Source organism: Cyanistes caeruleus, chromosome 6 (genome assembly GCF_971803275.1).
Source record: "Cyanistes caeruleus chromosome 6, bCyaCae1.hap1.1, whole genome shotgun sequence".
Classification (NCBI taxonomy): Eukaryota; Metazoa; Chordata; class Aves; order Passeriformes; family Paridae; genus Cyanistes; species Cyanistes caeruleus.
The window spans coordinates 58,652,290-58,673,708 of record NC_141706.1 but is presented as its reverse complement, the minus strand read 5'-3'; the positions used below and the strand labels follow the sequence as shown (position 1 = coordinate 58,673,708).

Here is a 21,419-nt window from a genome sequence, read left to right as displayed (position 1 = left end):
AGGGCTGTGATAGGGGCTCCCCCCTGCCAGGGGCTCACTGGACACAGGCAATATGTTAGGGGGCATCTGTAGCTCTGCATGTGTCGGTGATGCTGGTGATGGAGGCAAAAAACACGGTGGCAGCAGTGGATGTGGATGTACAAAGGAGCGTGGTCCTCCCCGCTGCTGGGCATACCCCCGGGAAGCAGCTCAAACTTGGGTGCAGAGGGATGTGAGGGGGGCCCAGACCTGCCTCCCTCCCTCTGCACATCCAGAAGTGGCAGCTGTGGCTTCAGCCTGCAGACGTGCAGCCCCTGGGGTCCCTTTGGCAGGCTCAAAGGAGGGACATGCACCGTGGCTGCTGGAACAGGCCTTCCCTTTAGTGCATTTTTCCAAGAGTGGCTCTTCCAGCACAAGCACACAGGAGCACGATGGAGCAGCAGGAACACTGAAAGGGAGATGGGTGTCAACCAGGGGAGACCTTTCCAGCATTTGTTTTGTGTAAGGTCCTGCAAAACGTGTGCCAGCACATGTGAATGGCACAGGGTGCATGGAGCATCCAGGGGAGACTGCTGCAGGTGAAGAGGAAGCAGTGTGTAACTTCTGTCAGGAAATAAAGAGCTCAGCCTCCATTTCAGGGTCACGCATGCTTGGCTGGTGGGGGTGAAAATGTCAGCTTCTGCTGATTTAAGGGAAGAGACTGCCTGTTTCTGTGGGCAGTGGTGGAAGGTAATTCGATAGGGCAGTGGGACAGTGGTGGCACAGCTGCAGTCAGCTCTTCATGCACCCACGAAGGTGGATGAGAGGGATCTGTGCCCATGCCCAGGAAACCCATTTAGGAGTGAAAGCAGCTCCTTCCAAAGGCTATATATATATATGTACACTCTTCACACAGGGTGTCTATCTACTGAATTTTTTCCAGTGTTGGGGTTATGGGTATGAATTCCAACCCAAGAGCCACCAAGAACCAGTTTATAGTCTCTCTTTGGAAGCTGCTCTTCAATGGTCGGCTTTTATGCAGTTTGTGCTTTTTGCACACACTTTCTGCAAGTGTGTATAAAACATAGCTATTGTTTTAATCCTATACATTCAATGTAGAGCTTCACTGTATAGCTCAGTGTTCTGAGAATGAACCTCACATGGCAATGGGCTGGCCAATTGTTTCTGACAGTTTTGTTCCCAGACTCCTGAGTTATTCTTGCCTGAGGACAGAGCAGTTGCAAGGGGAGATTTATCCTGTGGAGACTAAAACCAACTCCCCAGTGACACTGGGATTGCAGGAAATCTTTAAGTAGAAGGTGTCCTTGGCACCAGCACCCCAGGGAAATACTAGGGTGCATGTGTTCCCTATCAGCGAGGTATCCCATCAGGGAAGTACCCCTTGTGCAGTGCAGGTGCAGTGCAGGATCCAGACATGGGGCTGGACAAGCTGTTCACTGTTCCACTGTTCTTAGAGAAACTGCTGCTACTGCTTCTGCCACCTGTATCTTGCAGGGACGTGGGCAGGGAGAGTGCAATTCCTCCAAGGGACTTTTCCCCTGCTTTCACTTCTACTCACCATGAGCAAGTTCCTGCCTGTGCATTTTCCCAAGCTGCTTCATCAGGAACTGCAAAAGGCAAGGTGGAGAGCAGGGACAGGCAGTTACTACTGTCAAGGAAAACAATGGTTTAAAGCTATTTTGAGCTTTGTGGTAACAATATATTTTGGTTTCGTGGCCCCAAGGAAGAAAAGAGCAAGCCTCTGTCCCCACCACAGGATCTGTTTAGTCTTTGGTGGCAGATATGCCTCAGTGGCAGACAGAGGCGGCACCCAGCCCAGTGGGCAGTGTGGGACATTCTGTCTTCTGTTGGCCCCTATGGTGACCTACTGTGACCGTAGAGTGTTGTGGGGCTCAAGATGTGTCCGTGGCAGCTAGAGCAAACATTCCGAAGCAACTAACATCTGCCTGGTGCTCTCCAAGACAATTTTGGAGTTGTGTTTCCAACCTTTGAGGTCTCAAGTGGGGAATTCACTTTGCTCCATGGGCAAGTTGACCAGACCCCAGTTGGGAAAGCAGAGGATATGGGTGGGATATCCCCTTCATGGGCTCCTGGAAAGATAGTTTCTGAAGGCCACTGCAGTTTCTAGAAGTAAGCTGTATGGAAAAGGCTCTCTTGATGAACAGGGTAAATGCCAGTCCACCAATGTTATTCCTGTGTAACTGATCTGAACACTACACAGACTGAATTTAATTTCATGATTAATTATGCCAGGAGACCACAAGTATTGGATAGGTGCCTTTGTTAAATTAATCATGGAAATAATTACTGGCTCCAAGAGAAGGGGGGTGCATTTTCAGATGCAGATAAGACTGGTGTGGGAAGGACATTCATCCTGCACGCCAAATCCAGATGAAAACCTGTGGCCAAGATGCTTGGTGAGGAGTGCCCATGCTGAGGCCAAGGATGGCACCCCATGCACGTGCCACCTCTGGGATCTTGGGAAAAGGATCTGTGCAAGCCCCCATGTGCTAGCACTGTTGCATAAGAGGTGCCCCTGCCTTGAGCCTCAGCCAAAATCTGACTTGTTATTACAGCCAAAGATACCCAGGCTGGACGTGCAATTTCCAGAGCTGGATGTCTGCAGAAGCACCTGCACACATTTTTCGTATCTGCCTGTAGAGATGTGTGCAAGAGATGCAGCTCTCACCTTGCTTCTTCATGGCATGTGTCCCGCTGTTTCCACATGCCTTGGCAAGTCAGTGTATCAGATGAACTGCCCATCTACATCTATACATCTATACAGTATGCATCTCTTTCCATAAACTTTTCTTGCCATACATTAAAAGGAACCAATTTCTTTCACCTCTGTTGTAGGGAAATGTCAGAAGCAGGGGCAGCTGGCTCAGCTGAAGTGAATGAGACAGATGAATATGCATGATGCTAAGGCATTGTTAACCTTGTGAATTTAATATTGTAAATTTGACCTTTCTTCTCCCACCTCTCCCTCCTTTGTGGGTTGCTGTCCCTCCTGGACACACCTCTTGTTGTGAATTGTGAGATGTCACACCTTGGTGCTTGCTGTGCATGTCACCACGTGAGTGCTCTGAGACAATTAATCACTCCAGTCCCGATTGAAAATTCTCAGTCCTTCAATTTTCTCGATGCATTTGCCTGAATAATGCCCTTGCAGAGACAGGGGAAAGAAGAGTTTCCAATTCATTTGCAGGTATTTGATTATTTTAAAAGCTGTTTTTGTGAAGCATCTCATAATACATAAGGTTGCATGGCTCCATATCCTGAAGGAAAACCCAGGCAGCACAGCTCTTCAATCCAAACAGGCATAAACAAGCTGGCCAATGACAGGCTCAGCTCTCACACAAATCAGGCAGCAGCTAAAGGGATCAATTCTCACCTGATACAAGGGCATTTGGGTCACAGAATCTGGTCATACTGGGGTTCTGTTTGAAGCAGGGAAGGTGAGGTGTATTAAGCTGCAGCAAGCATGGGAATCAAAGAAGCTTCAGGTGCCAGGGCTCTTTGGGCTTCAGGCTAGAGAAATAATAATCACACAAAGCATTCTGATATTAAACAGCAAAAATTTACTGGAAGGAGAAGAGTTGCTTTTTATTAAAAAACCTGCTGCTTCTTGGCTGCAGAGCTCCTACTTGCATGTCTTTCCCATCCTCCCTTGAGGAGGATGTGCTTTCCCCCTCCTCAAGCTTCATTCCATGATACACTTGCAAGGCCACACATCTTTGTTCTTTGCTGCTGTGCAGGGAATGTGGCCCTGCCTACCCCGATGTGGGCGTGCAGCACTGCAGGGGTTGTTGGTGGGATAAGATCTGCAGAGATTGCTGTAACAGGAGGCCTCCCACTATAATACCAAATGTCCATTTAAATTTTTATGCTAAATGTTGGCTATCACCATGAGCTACTATGTATTACAGTATTGGCTTCTCTCAGTATTTTCCTTCTCTGAATTTGGCCTCTTCTGGTGTTGGAGCAAGGTTTCATCTGTCTGAATCACTGCATTGTTATCAGATGTGGTCTGTAGGCACCAGACTGTCCTCCAACAGCCCATCTCCTCACCTGGAGGCTGTGGTTGAGGGTATGGTTGCTATGGTGGTGGCAAGACAATTAAAATGGCTTTATAATCAGCTAAAGGTACTGACTGTTTCCAGGATACTGTATATTCTAATCAATCTCAGATCCAACAGACCCTTGGAGCAAAGCCAGATCCAATGACAGCAGTTGGTGGTGTTTAATGTTTTTCTTTCTCCTCCAGCCCCCTAAGGTTAGCTTTCCTACATGGGTTTGTAAGTGCAGTTCAAGGTGAAGAAAAGCATCCATCCTTTCTGGCTGTTGCATCTTTTGTTTGATTTGGGCCATGCAGCACACAAAACCTGTGAAGTTACCACCACTTCTTGACCTCCTGGCCTGCCAGAAGCTGAACTGTCTTCTTTGCATGGCCTGATGTGGGTGCTGCCCTTGTGATGAGTGCAGGGAATAAGGGATCTCTTTGTGGAAGGCTCCTCCTAACAGGCTGTGCTTCTCCCCTTGCCAGGCCATTCCCCGTGGGTGGTGGGGGCTGGAAGCAATATGTTGGAAGTCACACTGTATCCCAACAGCTTGGGATTCAGAGCTGTCAAGCAGTGGCTCATTGTTAGTACAACTTCTTCCAGAACTCCAGAAAAAGAAAAGGAGACTTGAAACTTTTTATGATCTGCTGACACATGAGTCTGGTAGGAAACTGACTGCGAATCTGGAGAAGTAGCAGAGGGGTTTGGAAATTTGCTGCTGCTGCTCATTACAGGGTTGTTTTTTCCTACAGGTAGCAGTGTGAGCCAGAGGGCTCCTCCAATTTACATCTGGTTGTTCCAGCTGGCTTACATGGGTCTACTTTGTGGTGTAGGTGCTGCCCTGTGCTTGGTCAGCACTTCACAGGAGTGTATAGTAGTTTTGTGAGGGCTCTTTATATTTTTGCCATGATTCAAGAACAAATGAATTGCCATATTAGAGAGTTTCTGACCTAAATGAGCCCTGAGGTGACTGTATAGTCCCAGGTAGGAGGCTGGGCCAGCTGTGTCCTGCAAGCTGGGATGGGTTTGCAATGTGAGATTACAGGGTAGCCAAAATGACTGCTGCTGCTAAGAAAACTTAGCTTGGGGCTGCTTTGTGTGGCACTGGGCACTTCCCCAGCGTAGGTGCTACATTGGGATTCAATTTCAGGGCTATTCTGCATTTTGTGATGATACTGTTGTGCTCAGAGTTCTTAACTTTTTCTTGTGTCTTCACAACTAGCTGAATTATTAAAGCCTCAACAACTATCAGCATTAAAATAAAATTAACTTGAATCTAACTTAGGTTTATGGCCCTACTTAGGCCTTCTAGAGTTGTGAATGCTGTTTTAGAAGCTGCAATGCCTTTGCAATCAATCAATCAATCAATCAATCTCACGCCATTGATGATTGTAACATATTTGCTTTAGGTAATCAGACTCTGCACAAATCTCCTGAATTTCTAGCATGCCCATAGATTTTCTAGCTCTTCACTCTCTTTTGGGATATACCTGATCCCTCCAGCTGGAAGAGTCTGCCAACAGCCTCCACTTCACAGAGGGGGCCCTTCACCCAGGCCAACGCTCCTGGCATCTGCTGAAACAACAGATTTGGAAGCAATAGCCTGTTCCATTAGTCTCCAGGTTAGAGGGTCAGTGAAAGTCCCCAGGGTATACCAGAAACCTTGTCTGGAGACTCTTTCTCCCTTAAGGAGCCTGCTACCTTCAACACTTACTCAATGACCAAAGACAACACCTTGAAAAAGCCCTAATTTCCAAAGATAAGCAATGTAACTACATAAATGAAAAGTTGTGGGTTTCCTTAAAGGCTCTGTTTGAACATATTTTTTCCATGACTCTCCTTTGACACCATTAGATCTTTCTGGCAGCTCATTTTGGATGATTTTGTTTCAAAATATGTTTAGAAGCTTAGGTTCTAACGAAGGATAATAATTACCCAGCTAACAATGAACTTAACCAACCACCCGAGGAGTTGGAATGATTTACAGCTTTCAAAGGAGCTGATGCTAGCTTGCCTTTTGTCTTTCTACTTAATGCCTTTCTAATATTCTTCTCTGGACACAATGCCTTTATGAACTGTTTTTTCTCCATCTTTTTTTTTTTTCTTCAATAGAATGCCAAGTCCCTCCACCACCTAATTCTCTGCATACAAAAGAAGATTTAATATCCTCTAAATGACTATAAAGAACAAACCTACCAGATGGCAGACTTCATTGCTCAAGGGGGATGCAGGCTGCTTCTCTTGAAGAAGCATTTCAATGTGGTTTTGAAAGAGAGTCATTAGATGTATTCATATTTCCCTTAGTGGGGTGCTGTGATGTAACTCAGGAAAGGTGCAAGAAGAGAGAAATACACTTTGTGATCCAACAGAGGAAACAAATGGAGCTGCATGAGATGCTATTTCACTAATTTCTTGAATCTCTCTGATAAACATGTTGACTGTGACCTTGAGCATCTCTGCAGAACTTCCGAGATGTAGTGTCTTGAGGCTATGTATGATTTTACAAACTCAAAGAAAGATTTAAGAAAGCTACTAGCATTCAAAGACATCTTCTCCAGACTTAAAACAAGGATGTTGCTGACATATAATCAATGCTCCTCAGGAAGAAACTGTTCTGCTTCATTCTCTTTCCATTTTTCCTATGTCAGAAGCTGACAAGATTAGTTGATTAAAAGGATTTGTCTAAGAACAAATGTTTGCATCTCACTTATTTTCCAAGTATTTGGCTGAATAATTCATCTGACACATAGCTAAATCATTTATCTTTGTCGATTATCTGAGAAGAGATCACAATATTTATGTATGGACCTATTGCTCAGACTTATTTGCTAAATAATTTATTGGAATAATCTGTGCTTTGTGTCTCATTTGTGGCCAGTTCTTCGGGACATGTTGGTATTCTGATGATGTGATGTGTTTCTGTTCCCAAGTGGGTGAGTGTAACTTTCTGGAATTATTTTGTGATGTAAGTGGCTGTTATTATGAGTCTGAAATATGTTTTCACACTAAATTCACACTTGGTGAGTATTCCTTCCAGAAAATGTGTTCCCTAGGATAACTGTGGAAAGCAAACACAAAAAAAGGAAGGAACACAGTCAAAGCAAATCCATAAAAAGATTCAGATGCAGAGAAATGTGTTTGCAGGACACACTTATCTCTGCTGTGAAGCAATGCGATAAGGGAGACCTCAGATTTACAAGGCAGAGATGGTTATATGCCAACCAGCTACATATCCTGTATGGACAACTTGAGTGATGATCTGCAGCCAGACCTGCACCAAACAAATATGACCCATAGTCACTTGTGTTCAACTTGGGATGCAGGTTACGCAGCAAATTACCAAGCAAAGCAAAGTGTAGCATTACATATCAAATGAAAGAGAAAAGATAAAAAGGGCATATTAATGGGGAGGCAACAATCTTGGTATTAAGGGTGAAGAAAATAGGGCATTTTACGTGTCTCCAAACTGACACAGTAGACTGTCGTAATGGCCACTACCTGATATCTTGAAAGCAAGAGAAAAATTTCCATCATGATTTAGTGATCAGCTTTCACGCTGAATTTGGAGATCTGATCTCCTTATCTTTGCAAGTGCTACTGGGAGACCTGCTTGGTAACAAGAAAAGAATTCAACCTAACAACAGCCCATTCATCCTGGTGCTGTGTCAGGCAAAACCTAAGTCCTTATCTAGAATATTAATTCTCTACAGACCTTTGCTTCAAGTTGTGTTTGCTGTGCACCAGAATGTAATTTAACATAGCCAAAGAGAGGCCTTACTCTCACATAAATTCAGTTGAACTATGTTTCTCCCCACCATGAAAAAGTAGATTCAAATAATGTACCTGTCACAATATAGTCATATAACTCCGTGGGGAAAAACAACTATTCTGGATTTAATCCCAGCTACCAATAGGGAAGACATCTTGCAGTTTTCTCCCCATCTGGTACTCACAAATATCTCTAGATTTTTAAGGATGTCTTTGGGCCATCTATAGAAAATACATTAACTTTTTTAGAGCTTTGGCCATGTCTATACAGGGATGGTATTTTTCAGTACATAAATACATACATTGTACACTCTACATCAAACTCCCTGGTGCACCTGCTTATTTATCACAGTCTAATGTGCTACTCTTGACAACCCTTGTGCATATGCTATTTTCTCGGTACTTGGGAGATATCCTGAGGTTCAGTGGTCCCTTCCTCTATTCTGTACTCTACAAATTTGCTGGCAGTAATTTGTGGGATGCCTTTCCAAAACTACAGGAATACTGGTCTGGAGGCGTAAGCGTATTAAACCGCCGAACTCCCGTGATTCACATCCTTTCCTGACACCCATTAATGTTCCTGGCACCATTTTCAAATTACTATTTGGCAAGTGGAGGACATGCTGCTAAGTGCTATGATTATGAGATTCATTAATATGGACAGAATTATGCACATGCATTTGTAGTTGGGCAGGCAAAAGAATTTGTATCTGAGGTTTCCAAAGACACTGGATACTGAGGTGATACACTGCAGGAAATGATACCAGAGGAAGATGAGATAAAATTTTGTGGAAAAGTTACATGCAGCCTTTTTACTAGATGAAATTTTTGTTTTGGGGCTCACCTAGGCAGCAACAACTGGTGACAACAGGTAGTGGTTCAGAACTTGGATGGTCATTGCCAGTGGCAAAGCTTTTGGGTGACAAAGACCAATTAGATCCATGAGCAGAGCCCAGAGCTACAAGAAAGGAACATAAATGTGCCCATCCAAGTGTACAACCATGCCACCATTACCTCTGGCATCTTACTGCTGATCAGGAGCTCACCAGCTGGGATGGGAGATCAGCTACAGCAAATGTCAGGGATTTGAAATGGGGAGATTTCTGCTCTGTCATGTCAAAAGCCTGGAAATGTGCAAGAGTTGGAGCTGGCTTTAATGACATACCCGGTCTTTTCCAGCAGGACCAGGTATTTTCCATGGGTTTTCAGAGGTTGACTGATCACTATAAATATTCACTGAGAGTAATTGGAAATGGAAAGGTCTGTGATGCTGTGTTGCTGCAAAAAACAAGTCTGGGTGCTGGAATGCAGAGGGACTATTTGCTTCTAGAGATATGAACATTTCGTTCCTCCTCTTGTTCTGGGCATCTGGATTCAGTGTATGCTGCTTCCCTGGCCAAGGAGGCTCTTTGTTGGTGGTTTCAGCATGAAGGAAGAATTATTTAGCTTTGTGCAGAGTGGTTGCAGATGATCACTGGCATGTACTTCAGGAAGATGGATAGGAAGGAGGTGGTACTTCATGAGAAGGGTGGGTGTTTCTCATCATGATGTGCTTCATGTGATAAGTGCCTGCAGTTTTTTTTGCACGTCCATAAGAAGATTTCCTGAAGGAAATGTTGGAGGAGGAATGTGAGTGGGAGCAAGAGGAAGAAATTTAATCTTTTAGGCAGATGGGGAAAGCAAAATGACCAAAATAATCATGACCACAACATATTGGATGTTTGATGTGCTGAGGACAAAGAGTGATTTTTGGCCTAGGAATGCATTGTAACCAGGGAAATGTCTTGCTCTTTGGAGTATTGATAGTGTGTGGGCATGATCTGTCATTTAGGGGTTGAGCTGGATCTACGTGACCTTTTCCAGTCAAATGCACCAAAATGAATTTGAGTGATGAAAGTCATAAAATATGTGTTGAATAAAACCCCAAAGAGTGCAGTGAGGAAGCACACAAACAGAACAGCTGTGAGTGAGATGCCTGGTTGGACTAAGGACATACAGGATCACAGAAAGGTGCCAAAGTGGGGCTGGCAGCAATGAGAGCCCAAGAGTAGTGTGTGCCCTGGAGTTCCATGGGATTGTCCATGCCAAATCCTGTCTCCCCAGATGTTTGACTCTGCACTTCCCATGCTTCCAGGGTACCTCATTCTCATTCTTCGGCAGCACCTCAGGAAGTGCCATCTCCCTGCTGTCTCTGTAGCCCCTCTGCTGGGATGCCCTGGCACAGGTTCTCTCACATTTTTTTCCCATTTCGGTACCTGTCAGCTTCCCTGTACAGCATAATGCTTCTTTTCACACAGGTTGCATTCTACAAGTGCTAAGAGACATGATAAAACATCTAAGTGCTTATTGTCCATTCCCAGTTTCCATGGAAACCATGACAAAACATTTCTTTTCCCACGTTTCAGGAATGCCATTCACCTCCTTTCTTCCCACTCCTCAGTTCCCTTCAGGAGGAGACAATGCTCCCTCTGCTTCCTCAAGGACAGACAGCTGTGGCAAAGGCTCCTTGCTGCCCACACCTCCAGGACAGATGTTACAGGGCATGGGGCATCACTGGGTAGCTGGTACATTGCCTTTCCCAAACTCTCTAGACTCAGACAGGTCTTGCTGAGATGCAAGGATCACTCTGGGACCACACCAGGAGCCAGCTTAGCTCTCCTTGAGCCTGCAGGTGTGGAAAGGGGGAGCCAGCTCTCTCACAGAGGAGCATCTTTGTCTTGCAGGGGTGTGCTGTGCCATCTGGGCTTTGATTTCCCCTACACAGGACCTACAGAGCAGCACAAGTACACTGCAAATTACCTGAGTTTCCCAGAGGTCTTCCTAAGCACTTCACAGCACCCTAAAATCTGCCTGCACCTTGGTCAGCCTGGGGAGCTCAGCTGCAGGAGCTCAGTGCTGACAGATCATCTTCTTAATCAGCTGAGTGAAATAATGAATTGGAGGACCTTTCCTGCAGAGTTTTTCTGCCTGGGATGTGTTACTGTTATACAGATGCTGGGTTTGCAGTGTGCTTAACTATTTAATCAATGTGTTGTTGGTGACTGAGCCCTGCATTGTGGGAGCTGCTGCAGGTGTGCTGAGCTAACTGCTGGCAACATGGGAATGGGATGTGAGGGCAGCCAGCCTGGATAACAGCTGCAGGGAGGTGGTTGGAAGCAGAAAACCTGCAAGTCTTAGGTGACTTCATTTTGAGCTGTGCAATGCATTTGGTGTCTTCTCTTAGTTAACAAGTGAAAGGACAAGAGGAAATAGCCTTAAGTTGCACCAGGAAATGGTTTAGATTGGATGTTAGGAAACATTTCTCACTGAAAGGGTGGTCAAGCATTGGAATGGGCTGCCCAGAAAAGTGGTGGAGTCAATATCCCTGGAAGTGTTCAAAAAACATGGGACGTGGTACTTGGAGACATGGCTTAGTGGTGAACACAGCAGTGATGGGTTAATGGTAGGACCTGATGATCTTACAGGTCTTTTCCAACCTTAACAATTTGGGGATTCTATGTACAGGAGGAAAGAGGGTTGAATGTGAAGCAAATGAGGAGTCAATACCTGGAGAACAGAGGTTTTATATATTATCCTAGTATTTGAATACATATTGTGTAGTTCACATGTATTTATACGTAGCTGCTACTGGAGGCTAGTCTCTGTACCATGTTTGATGAAGCTCTTCTCAAGGCATTTGAGTGCATTGCTCAAATCTGGTAGGTGTCCACCCATCACTGGCTTCCTCTGCTGATGTTCACCTTGGCAGATCCTGGGGCACTTCTGAGGTGGAAAAAAAAAAAGATGCTGGGGGTAAATTTTGTCTTGTTCCTCACAGGCAACAGGGTGGTTCTGGGAAAAGAGTCTGTCACACCCCTGTCCTATCTGGCAGCATAATTTGTTCAGCACACTGATAATGTCAGGGAAGTTACCTGCAGAAATATAGTCCAGCCCCTCATAAGATGAATAAAGAGCGGGACCACTGCGTGCCCGCCAGCCTGCCAAAGTGGTCTTGCCTCCCTGCAGCACTTCACTGGCTCCAGGAGAGCCATCCCTTCTCTGTGGCTCTCCTTGTCCTGGAGGTGCTTCTCCAGATGGAGACTGAATGTGCAGCTCGGGAGAGGCAGCCTCATCAGGCCCCTGCAGGGTGCACAGGGCAGCTGTGCAGTGCTGCTAAACCAACATGCTGCTCTCAAGCACTGGGAAATGACAGCACCAGAGAGCTGGCTCCTAGTCAAGGTGTCACTGGAGCTGTGGTGTGCCCACACAGTACCAAGGAGGTCAGTCCTGATAGGCAGCAATCACTTGGTTAATGTTTGGAAATGTAGCATAGGTGGCAATGTTAGTACCAGAGCTGTCTGAAGATCAGGAATTCTGGTTCACCAAAAGGAACATTTTTCTTCCTTCTCCCTCCCTCTGAGTTTCAGTAAATTTGGACTAGACCCTTAAACTCAAGACTTCTTAGCCCAGGAAAAGACTTTCCAAATACACGTTCCTGATTCCCCAGTTTGCAGTACCCCCAGCCCAGGGATGTTAGGGATCCAGAGAAAGGCACCCCAGAGCCTTGGCTGAACTTAACTCATTCTATACAAGACATCCAAGTCTTGAAGAAAGCAGCTGTTGACCTGGAACTTTGCTGGAAAGTTTCCAGCCAACCACAGTTTGAAATGAGCCTTCAGGAGCCCTAGATACCAAATGGCTTCACTGGGAAGTCAACCAGCACCTGTTCATGGAGGTTTCTTATGGGTCCTTCGGCACGGCAAACAAAAGGCCCCAGGTGCTGGCCATCATTTCTGCTCTTCAGGCATTGTCTTCCTCCCTGCCCCGGTGCCAGCCGCTGCCCTGGTATGGCACGGAGGGCAGGATGCACTGAGGGCTGTTCCCAGATACGAGGCAGGGAGGAATAGACTGCACCACTTTCAGCACTATCCTCCCCACACAGTGCCATACTTTTTCCATAGCCTGATTTTCACAGAAATAAAATATCACCCTGCTCAACTGCGATGCTATTTCAGACACTTAGAAATCGGGAAAAAAAACTAAATAAAAAGATAATTCTAAGAACATAAAAATACAGTATTAAGGTCATAGGGACAGCCCAGATGGTCAGATGAGACAGAATCAGATGTACTATAGACTGGAAATGGCTAATCTGTGCCACTTGGCTTCAGAGGAAGAGAATGGCCCCTGTTTTGATTTCTTTTTTTATTTCAGGCCTAGACAGCCAACAAATTTGGTATGGACGTGAGCAATATGAGAATATCAGGTACTTTTTGTGAAAACTAATTTTGTCCCTCTGGTATATCATCTCCTTAATAAAGGTTTTGTGGAAGCAACAGGAGGTACTGATGTGTTGTTTTGCTTGCATAACAGGCTCATAAGGGTGCTCAGGATGAAGTATGCTACATTAGAGGTTCTTCAAATTGCCAAGATGACCAAAATCCTGAAAGCTGCACAGCCCTTCTGTACATATTGATGGTCATTTCAGTGGTGGTGTTATAGACAGTCCATAATTTGCCTACTTCCTCCCTGTGGGACATTTACTACATGGCTTTATCCCCTAGATGTTCAGTGTACAGGACTGGGGAGTGGGTATGATCCAAGGCTGGAGGATATTAACAAACATTAGTTTGGATATTCACTCCTCTAGTTTACAAGTAGTTCTTTGGAAATGAGCCTGACCTCCTTAGGTTTATTGAAGGAAAGGTATTAGAAGAAGGATTTCCAAAGAAGGGCTAAAGAAGGGGTTGGTTACACAACTAATTCCACATCATAGCCATGAGCATCTAATCTATCTCCCAGCCATTCCTATTACATCTAAATAGACCTGTTGTAATGAAGCATTGAGAGGTGAAAGAGGGGGTTAATGTACTACTCTGTCATTGCTGAATGTATCATTTACAACTTGATGGAGGTCACACAGGAAAATAAGCATGGTTGTCTCAGTTGATTCTTCAGGGCATGTCCAATGCTGAATTTTCCTGAAATCTGCAGATTTTGCATTTGTTAAAAATCTGCATAAATAATGGTGAGAGAGGAGACTGTAATGAACCTGTTATGTAGGCAAAACAACACATCTTGCTTTTATTTAACACTATACCCTTTTTACCTGGGGTTTACCTTTCTGGTGTGATCTGTTTTCATCCTCTCAGCTAAAGCAAAGTAATAGCTACCCAGGGGCCAGTGAAATATATGAATGGGGCTGAGTTGGAAAGGGCAGCTCTACAGATATGCTGGACTGGGCCAAAGAACAAGGTGAGCAGATTAGGCTATATAAATACTTAAAGAGCTGTAATTAGGACTAACATGGCTTCACTCCCAAGGTTCATTATTATACATTCACATTGCAGAAAAACAACTAATCATGATCCTTCTCCCCTTGCTTTTTCTTATGTTTTTGACAGAGTGTTTTTCACTCCCTAAGGTGTTCCTGGCTGGCACTGCTTCCCTGGGAGGGGACGGGAGATTTGTCATGGCTTTCTGTGAGACCAGGAAAAAATCCCAGAAAGCTTTCATAAAAAAGCAAGGGGGAGATGTTTTCTCTGGCTCAGGCATCACCCCGTGCTGCTGGAATCTGGGGCAAGGAAGCAGAGGTTTCCCTGCGTGATGAAAGCTCTCATCCAAAGCCCAGCAGGACTTGAGGAGCCCTTGCAGAGGACACCATGCGTCCCAGTGTCACAGTCACACAAACTCCCTCCTCATGTTGGGATGACTCCAGCTCATCCTTGGCTTCAAGACCACACATTTGTGGCTCCAAGGTTCAGCTGTTACAACTGCCCTCGAGGCTTGCAGTCTCACAAGCTAAAAACACTCCAGTTGATACAAAGCACAATATCCTCTTTGCTTTGCAGCACACATTTCTGTGAACACCTCACACCATGAGGCTCGCTGTTGCCTCAGTGCTCTATAACCGAGCCTAATGCAAGGTCTCCTCCTGGGATGGAGGGAACAGTGGCACAAGAACCAGTGGGACAGCCCATGGGCTGGGCCACCAGGGCAGCCATCCTGGGATTTGTGCTCCTTACAGTGCAGCTGGAGCTCACCACCTTGGTGTCAGCACCTCTTGGCAGGGAGAGCACAGCAGGCCAGTCACTGAGAGTTGCTTTCTCCTCCAGGAGAGCACTGAGCTGTCTTCCCCAGAAGAAGAGGGTGAAAGAAGTTCAGAGGTTTTTTCCAGATTGCCCACAAACAGACCCTGATGTTGTGTGGGAAACACACCCATAAATTCTGTCTGCAGCATCCCATGCAGGGTTGGCCTTGGTGGGGACCAGCCACTGCAGGGCTGGTGGTATGGGCTCAAGGCATACATGCACACCACATTTTTAGACCTCCAGCTTCTAGACATAGCATTTTAATTATCTGTTTGTGCCCCTTCCCACGATGCACAGAGATCAGTTTGGATGAGATTTCCATTGAGAAAGACTTACTGGTCATCTGACCCAAGAGAAGGACAGAAATAAGGTGCACTGGCCAGCAGCCTGCACCCAGATACACTTCTCTGGATATGGCCACAGAACAAGAAAATTCACATACAAGCACAGGGGAGAAAAAAAATAGAAAAAAGAAAAAAGAAAAAGGAAAACAATAGAGGAAAAAAGGTTGTTTGCTGCCCTACTCTTCCCTGTGGCTAAATTAATTGGGTCTTACTCCTGCTGTCTGTATGCCGGCAGTACTCCCACAGCACTGACTTTAATAGGAGTGCAGATTGCAGGATCAGGCCCACGGTGTCTTGGAAAAGATGAATAATAATCACTATGTGGAGAAATACTGCAGTTTGTAACTCAAAGAACACTTTAAATCTGCTTAGCAATTTGTAACGCCCACAGTAGCACACTGTGTAAAGCTGCAGTTATGAGACAAATCACTTTTCCATTAAGCACGGCTCCAGGACGTGCCTTATGGCAGCACACAGGGAGCAGGGAGAGATGGAGGGGAGGGGAACACTGTGCATGAGGTGGTGCAAGAAGCCAAGAGGTTTGCTTTTTCCAGCAGCAGCTGTGTTATCCCTTTACAGTTATTTTGTGGGCTTGCAGCAATTAATCCACATACAGCCTGACTCCAATGTCCATCCATCTGCGGACCATTGTGCCGCCTCTCACATCTAACCATCTCTCAGTACTGACGACTTTTCTTCAGCAGCGAGCCTGGAAACAGCAAATTATATGAATTTTTTCAAATTACAGTATTTTTCCCAAGTCCAGATCTCAGTGTTGTTTGATGAAGTCTGACCTGGCCACCCAATGTTCTGCCAGCAGTTATCTGACCTCACCTCTGCCTGAAATATCATTCTGCCAAGCCAAAACACAACAGTGGAGCTATGAAAGCTCATTTTGAGGGCCTTCCTCTTTCTTACTTAAGCCTTTGAAATCCTGCTGATCTTCTGGAGGCAGAGAACATCTCCAAATGCAATGTGTCCTCATTTGACTTGGGGCTGTTTCGCACTAGCAAGAGGCACTGAGCTGCTTGGGGCAGGAATAAGTTGGAGAAGGTCCCAGTGCTGGCCACCACAGACTGGTTTAACTGGTGCATTTAACCCACCCTTGCCAGCTCTGACCCTTTTGTCCCCAAACTCCCCCACACTGCCCAGTTATAATTTGATGAGTACCAGATGATGACAAAAAGCACCAGCAGAGACAGCACCTGAACCACAACCATCAGTGGCAGGAGGCCACTTGCAACAAATTCTTCACCAAAGGCTGGGGCTGGGCTGGGTCTGAAGTGCCATGAGAGCAGAGTGGCCTGCTGAGGACAGATCTCTACTGAGAAAAAAGACCTCGAACATACTGGAAGCAAAAGTGTGGTTTGAAATGCAGGGAGAAGGAGGACAGTGAGCTATCTTGAAGCATCTACACAAAAGTACAATGACATTTAAGCCTGTTGAGGCCAGTGGGTAGATCCAACCAGACTGGGGAATTAGAAAAAACAGCCAGGGTCTCAGTGCAAGTTTTTATCTCATTCTTAGAGAAGGTGTTTGGAGACCTTGAATGAGAAAAAAGGGTAGCAAGATAAACAGAGCAGGCAGCTGAATCCCTCAAGAATTTAAAACAATGATCAAAGGAAAATGCAAATGAGGAACCTGCCCCCAGAAAGTCAGAGAAAAAGATTCATAGCTCAGTGGTGGGAATCAGGTATTAGAAAAGGTTTTTCAGCTCCTCCAGGGAATCCAGCCTGTCCCAGACCAGAAAAGCACATTTGTGCTGTAGGGAGAACACAGGCAAGGCTTAACAGATAGGCCAAGTTTCCTTCTGCCTAGGTGATGGGAAATGCTGCAGATCCTAAGTGGTGGATATAGGATGGCATGGGAGATATGTGAAAAATAAGATATTATATGTAAAGGAAAAGTTATTCTTGGCAAGGATGGTTAAATGATGAAACAGAAGTCCAACTTCCCCAGTTTTCTCTCAGACTGGTATCTGTGCTGCCATTGTGAATGTGAGGGGTTCTATCACCCTGAAACTAGAGCGTTCTGATTGTTCAGAACATTGTTTATTTTCCTTTTTGATTGCTTAAAATATTGTTCATTTTCTTTGTTCATTTTTCTTTTTTAAAGGAGAAAGGGTGAGATGTTGTCCTGAAACTTAAAGCCTTCTGATAATGTTTTCATAGTTTTAGTTACTTTCCCATGAAAATTCTATAAATGTAAGTTGTTTATCACATTCCTTCTCAGAAACATCTTTTGGTGGACATTTTGCATGACCAGTGTGCTTGGGAAGGTGATAACTTAATTATCCAATCCCTGGTCATTGTTGAGCATCTATAAATACTGGAGTCAGGGAATAAAGTAGCCTTTTTCCTGTTCTAACACTGAGAGATGTTCGTGTGAATCATTTTGTGTCCTTTAGTGACAGGGTTCTACCAGCCGCTGGGCAATGCATCTCCACTTCCAACAGAGCAAAAGAACCTTGCTACTTCTTGAAGCAGTCAGATATTTTTACTTTACATCCCAGATCAAGACAAGTTTTACTTCTGGGTTTGGGTAGTGATGGAGAGAAGCAAGAGCATTTAATACACTCAAGGTCTCTCTCTCTTTGCAGACTTCATTCTGCCAGCCTCAGGAGACTGTGTCTGGCCACAATGTGTTTCAAGAGTGAGCCCTGGGTCATGAACCCTGTAGACCTGACTCAGAGAAGTTAGGGAAATAAAAATTAAAATAAACCCAAAAAATAAAAGTGGAAAAGAAAAATCACACACAGAATCACAGAATGACTAGGTTGGAAGAGACCTTCAAGATCATAGAGTCCAACGCAGCCCTAACACCTCAACTGAACCATGGCACTGAGTGCCACATCCAGTCTTTTTAAAAACATCCAGGGATGGTGACTCTACCAGCCCACCCCAGCCAGACCATTCCAGTACTAATTCCAGTAATCCCATGACACAGACTAGCCTCAGTGACACCAAACATCTGACTTCAAGCTGGTCACACCTTGCTTATTGAAGCATGGCCATGGCACCTTACCTTGAAGCAATCGGTCACTCAGGGCTAAATACTCCAAACACATCACATTGGATCATTGTTTCTTCAGAAGCACCTTGATGTTTTCCCTGTGGGACAAAGATCCTACAGAACCAAATATCACGTGCACAAAATATACTTCCCTCCTCCTCTATCATCATAGTGAAATTTCCCATCTCTTTTCTCCCTTGACCCACATTTTTGTAGCAGAGTGGGTACTTTCAAGTGAAGGAAAGAGAATGAGGAGCAGCTGTTTGATGGCTACTGAACGGCCTGGGATGGCAGTAGCAGCCTGGGCTGAGAAGGATTAATGGGCAGCATGCACATGAGGAGGTCAGAGGTGGCAAATAAATGCCATTTATCAGAGAGTTACAGAAATAAAGGAATGAATCACATCGCTCGCATCACTATAGATGAGGTATAAATAGAGTTAATCAGCACTGAAAGCATATTAACTCAAGGAGAATTATTCATGCACTGCAGGTGTTATCCCAATCTCTGTCCATGGAAGTAATGAGTGAGAGAAGTAATTGGTGTCCAGCCCATCTCTAGCCAGCAGCTATTGCCCCTTCTGGACTGAATTAATCTTCCAAATTGCTATGCTGCTTTACAACACATATTTCAACATAATGATCTTTTACTTATTATTATTTTTGGTAGCTTGTGAGTTATAGAGATTGATAGCATCCTTTGCAAAAGAAATAATGAACCCAAGGAGAACTGATAATTCAATGAACTTTTGAACTGCCTCCGAGTCACCTCTCTGGGACTTGAAAATGATGATGTATTATTTATTCAGCCCTGACTGTGTCTCTCTCAGTGTGGTAGGAAGCTTTGGGAGAGTAATAACAACACAGGCTCTGTATACTTCCCCTCAATGCTTGCTAGACAGAACCTGCTACTAATTTGCCTTTCAGTAGGTGCTGTATTTTACCTTTGTAGCCACTTTTTAAAACAACAATTTCGGTGTGTCGGTTTCAGAGCAGGCTCAAGAGTCTCTCTCTCTCTGGTGAGCTGAGCTGCTGCTTCCCAGCTGCGGCACAGGAGGGTTTCAGAGCCCTCACAGGGAGGTTCACTGCTGTCCTCCCTGCTCCCTGGGCCGGCACCACCTCTTACCAAAGACTTCAGCAACACAAGATCAGATGCCCAAATAAGTGGATATATCTCCTCTGGCTCCAGATCTCCCCTGAAAGGTGCTCAACTCTATAACCAGACCCAGAAAAGTGCTTAAACAGAGCCTTAAGACAAGCATGTGCTCACCTTCCTTAAGAGCTTAGAGCTCAAAGGATCACCCCTGGGCGATTCCAAGCCCCATTTATTTCCCAGTGAAGTTATGAGTTGAAGACTTCAGTGGGTGCTGAGAAAGCAGCTTTTACCCACACCATCAATGCTGATTTTTCTCATGCTCTCCTCCTCATCCAGGGAAGATGCCGGCGGTAGGGCGGCACCCCAGGACACGGGACCGTCCCCAGACCTCTGTGCCCGGCAGCGGGGCCATAGCGACGGGGCTGAGATGACACCACTTTGCGACGGCAAAGGCACATTTCTCTCAACACCTGAAGCAGAGGAGCAGGAGGAAGAGGGGCGAACACCAGCGGCGTCCACCTCTGCCCCTTATGTCGGGTTTAGCCTTTGACAGCCAGCAAAGGTTACCCGCAGAATCTTTCCCTCGGGTGCTATTATTATGACATTAAGGCGTGTAAACGCGTTGTTAACCCTCGGAGGGCCAGCCGCAGCTGCGCGGCTGGCGGCAGGCGCGGTGCGCCGGGGGCCGCGGGCTCCGGGCGCCTCCCCGCGAGGGCCGGCGGGACGCGGGGCTCCGCCGTTCCTTTGCTCCTGGCTCCCTCTCGTGGGCCTTCCCCACAGCACAGCTCCGGCCCCCTCTGCCCTGCCGCCCGTCCTGCAGCCCCGGGCGGATGGGGAACACAACTGGAGTTCGGGCTGCCAGGAAAAAGGCAGCAGTTTGAGTTTTCCGGGCAGTGTTGGCTTCACAGCGGTGTTCATGTCCCCGGCAAGAGAAATTTAACGCTCCTGCCGTCATGGCTTAGCACCAGTTTCAAGGACAGATGTGCTTTCTCCCAGGCAAAAAGATCGTTCATAGTTGTCGCTTTTCTGCCCTTTCCTGCGTTTCCTCAAGCTGAAGTCTGCAGTAGCTGACTGTATGTGTTTTGTACTGCTGGATGTGTTGCTACAGTTCCTTTTGCTGCTGCTACCCTCTGTTCCATGGGATTGAGCCTGCTTGTCCCTGTGGCATCCTCCATCTACCCTGCAACCCGGTTTAAATCTTCATCTAAGTCTTCAGTTTGCAGCAGTTCTAGAAAGCTGTCACCTTCCTCTTTGTTCCCAGCCTGTCTGCAAGCTCCTCTGCTCCTTCTTCACCCACTTCACCCCAGCTTTCCCCTCCCTTTTCACCAGCCACGACCCTACGCCTGCTTGGCAGCCCTTTCCCCTCTCTTGCTTCTCTCTACACACCTTCCAAACTGCCAGGGCACTGTCAGCACTGCTGTCTGCTTCTGCCAGCTGACCTCTTCCTTTCATCCCTGGGAAGCCAAAACATCTGAAAATGTGCTCATTGTCCTTCACTCCCCTCTTTTATTCTTTCCCCTCATGTTTTCATGTTTCAGTCACAGCTGTGTCCCTTACTCCATAACTCATTCTGAGGTATGAAGAGTGACAAGCCCTGCCACCCAAATTATGGGTGAGCATCAGGATATCCCTACAGCTCCAGGGCTGTGAATTAGGGTCTGATGCTTTGCTGTATGAACTCAGGAAGGTAACTGAACCTTCCCATACCTTTCTTTCCCTCTTTAATCTGTTGTTTGTATTTCAAACATAAGCTGCTCAGTGCAGGACAATTTATTAATCTCTTGGTGGTAAGGTGTCAGATTCAAAGAAGTCCTGTTTTTGTAAAATTGAAATCTAAGACCTGATAAAATTTGAATCTAAGGCCTGATAAAAACACAAATAATAATAATAGAGCATATAGCACTTCTGAAACAGTTCTTTGGCAAATGGATATTGTGGAATTGAAGTGATGCTTTCTAGTCTTTTAAACATTAAACACCCACAAGCCTGCAGCTGCCTCCAGGCCAATTTATTTCAATTCTACCTCATTTTCCTGGGAGATACTCCATGAGATTTACTGACAGTATGTGACAAAGGAGCTAGAAAATGTT

General features: G+C 45.7%; 1 long non-coding RNA gene across 1 annotated transcript; it reads right to left on the bottom strand.

The window, feature by feature from the left end:
- Positions 1-11,355: 11,355 nt before the first annotated feature.
- LOC111929604 (uncharacterized) lies at positions 11,356-19,881 on the bottom strand. Its single transcript, XR_002864764.2, has 2 exons — positions 19,504-19,881; positions 11,356-11,570 (listed from the first exon to the last, which is right to left on the bottom strand). It is a non-coding gene; the product is annotated as an uncharacterized LOC111929604 (long non-coding RNA).
- Positions 19,882-21,419: the final 1,538 nt, after the last annotated feature.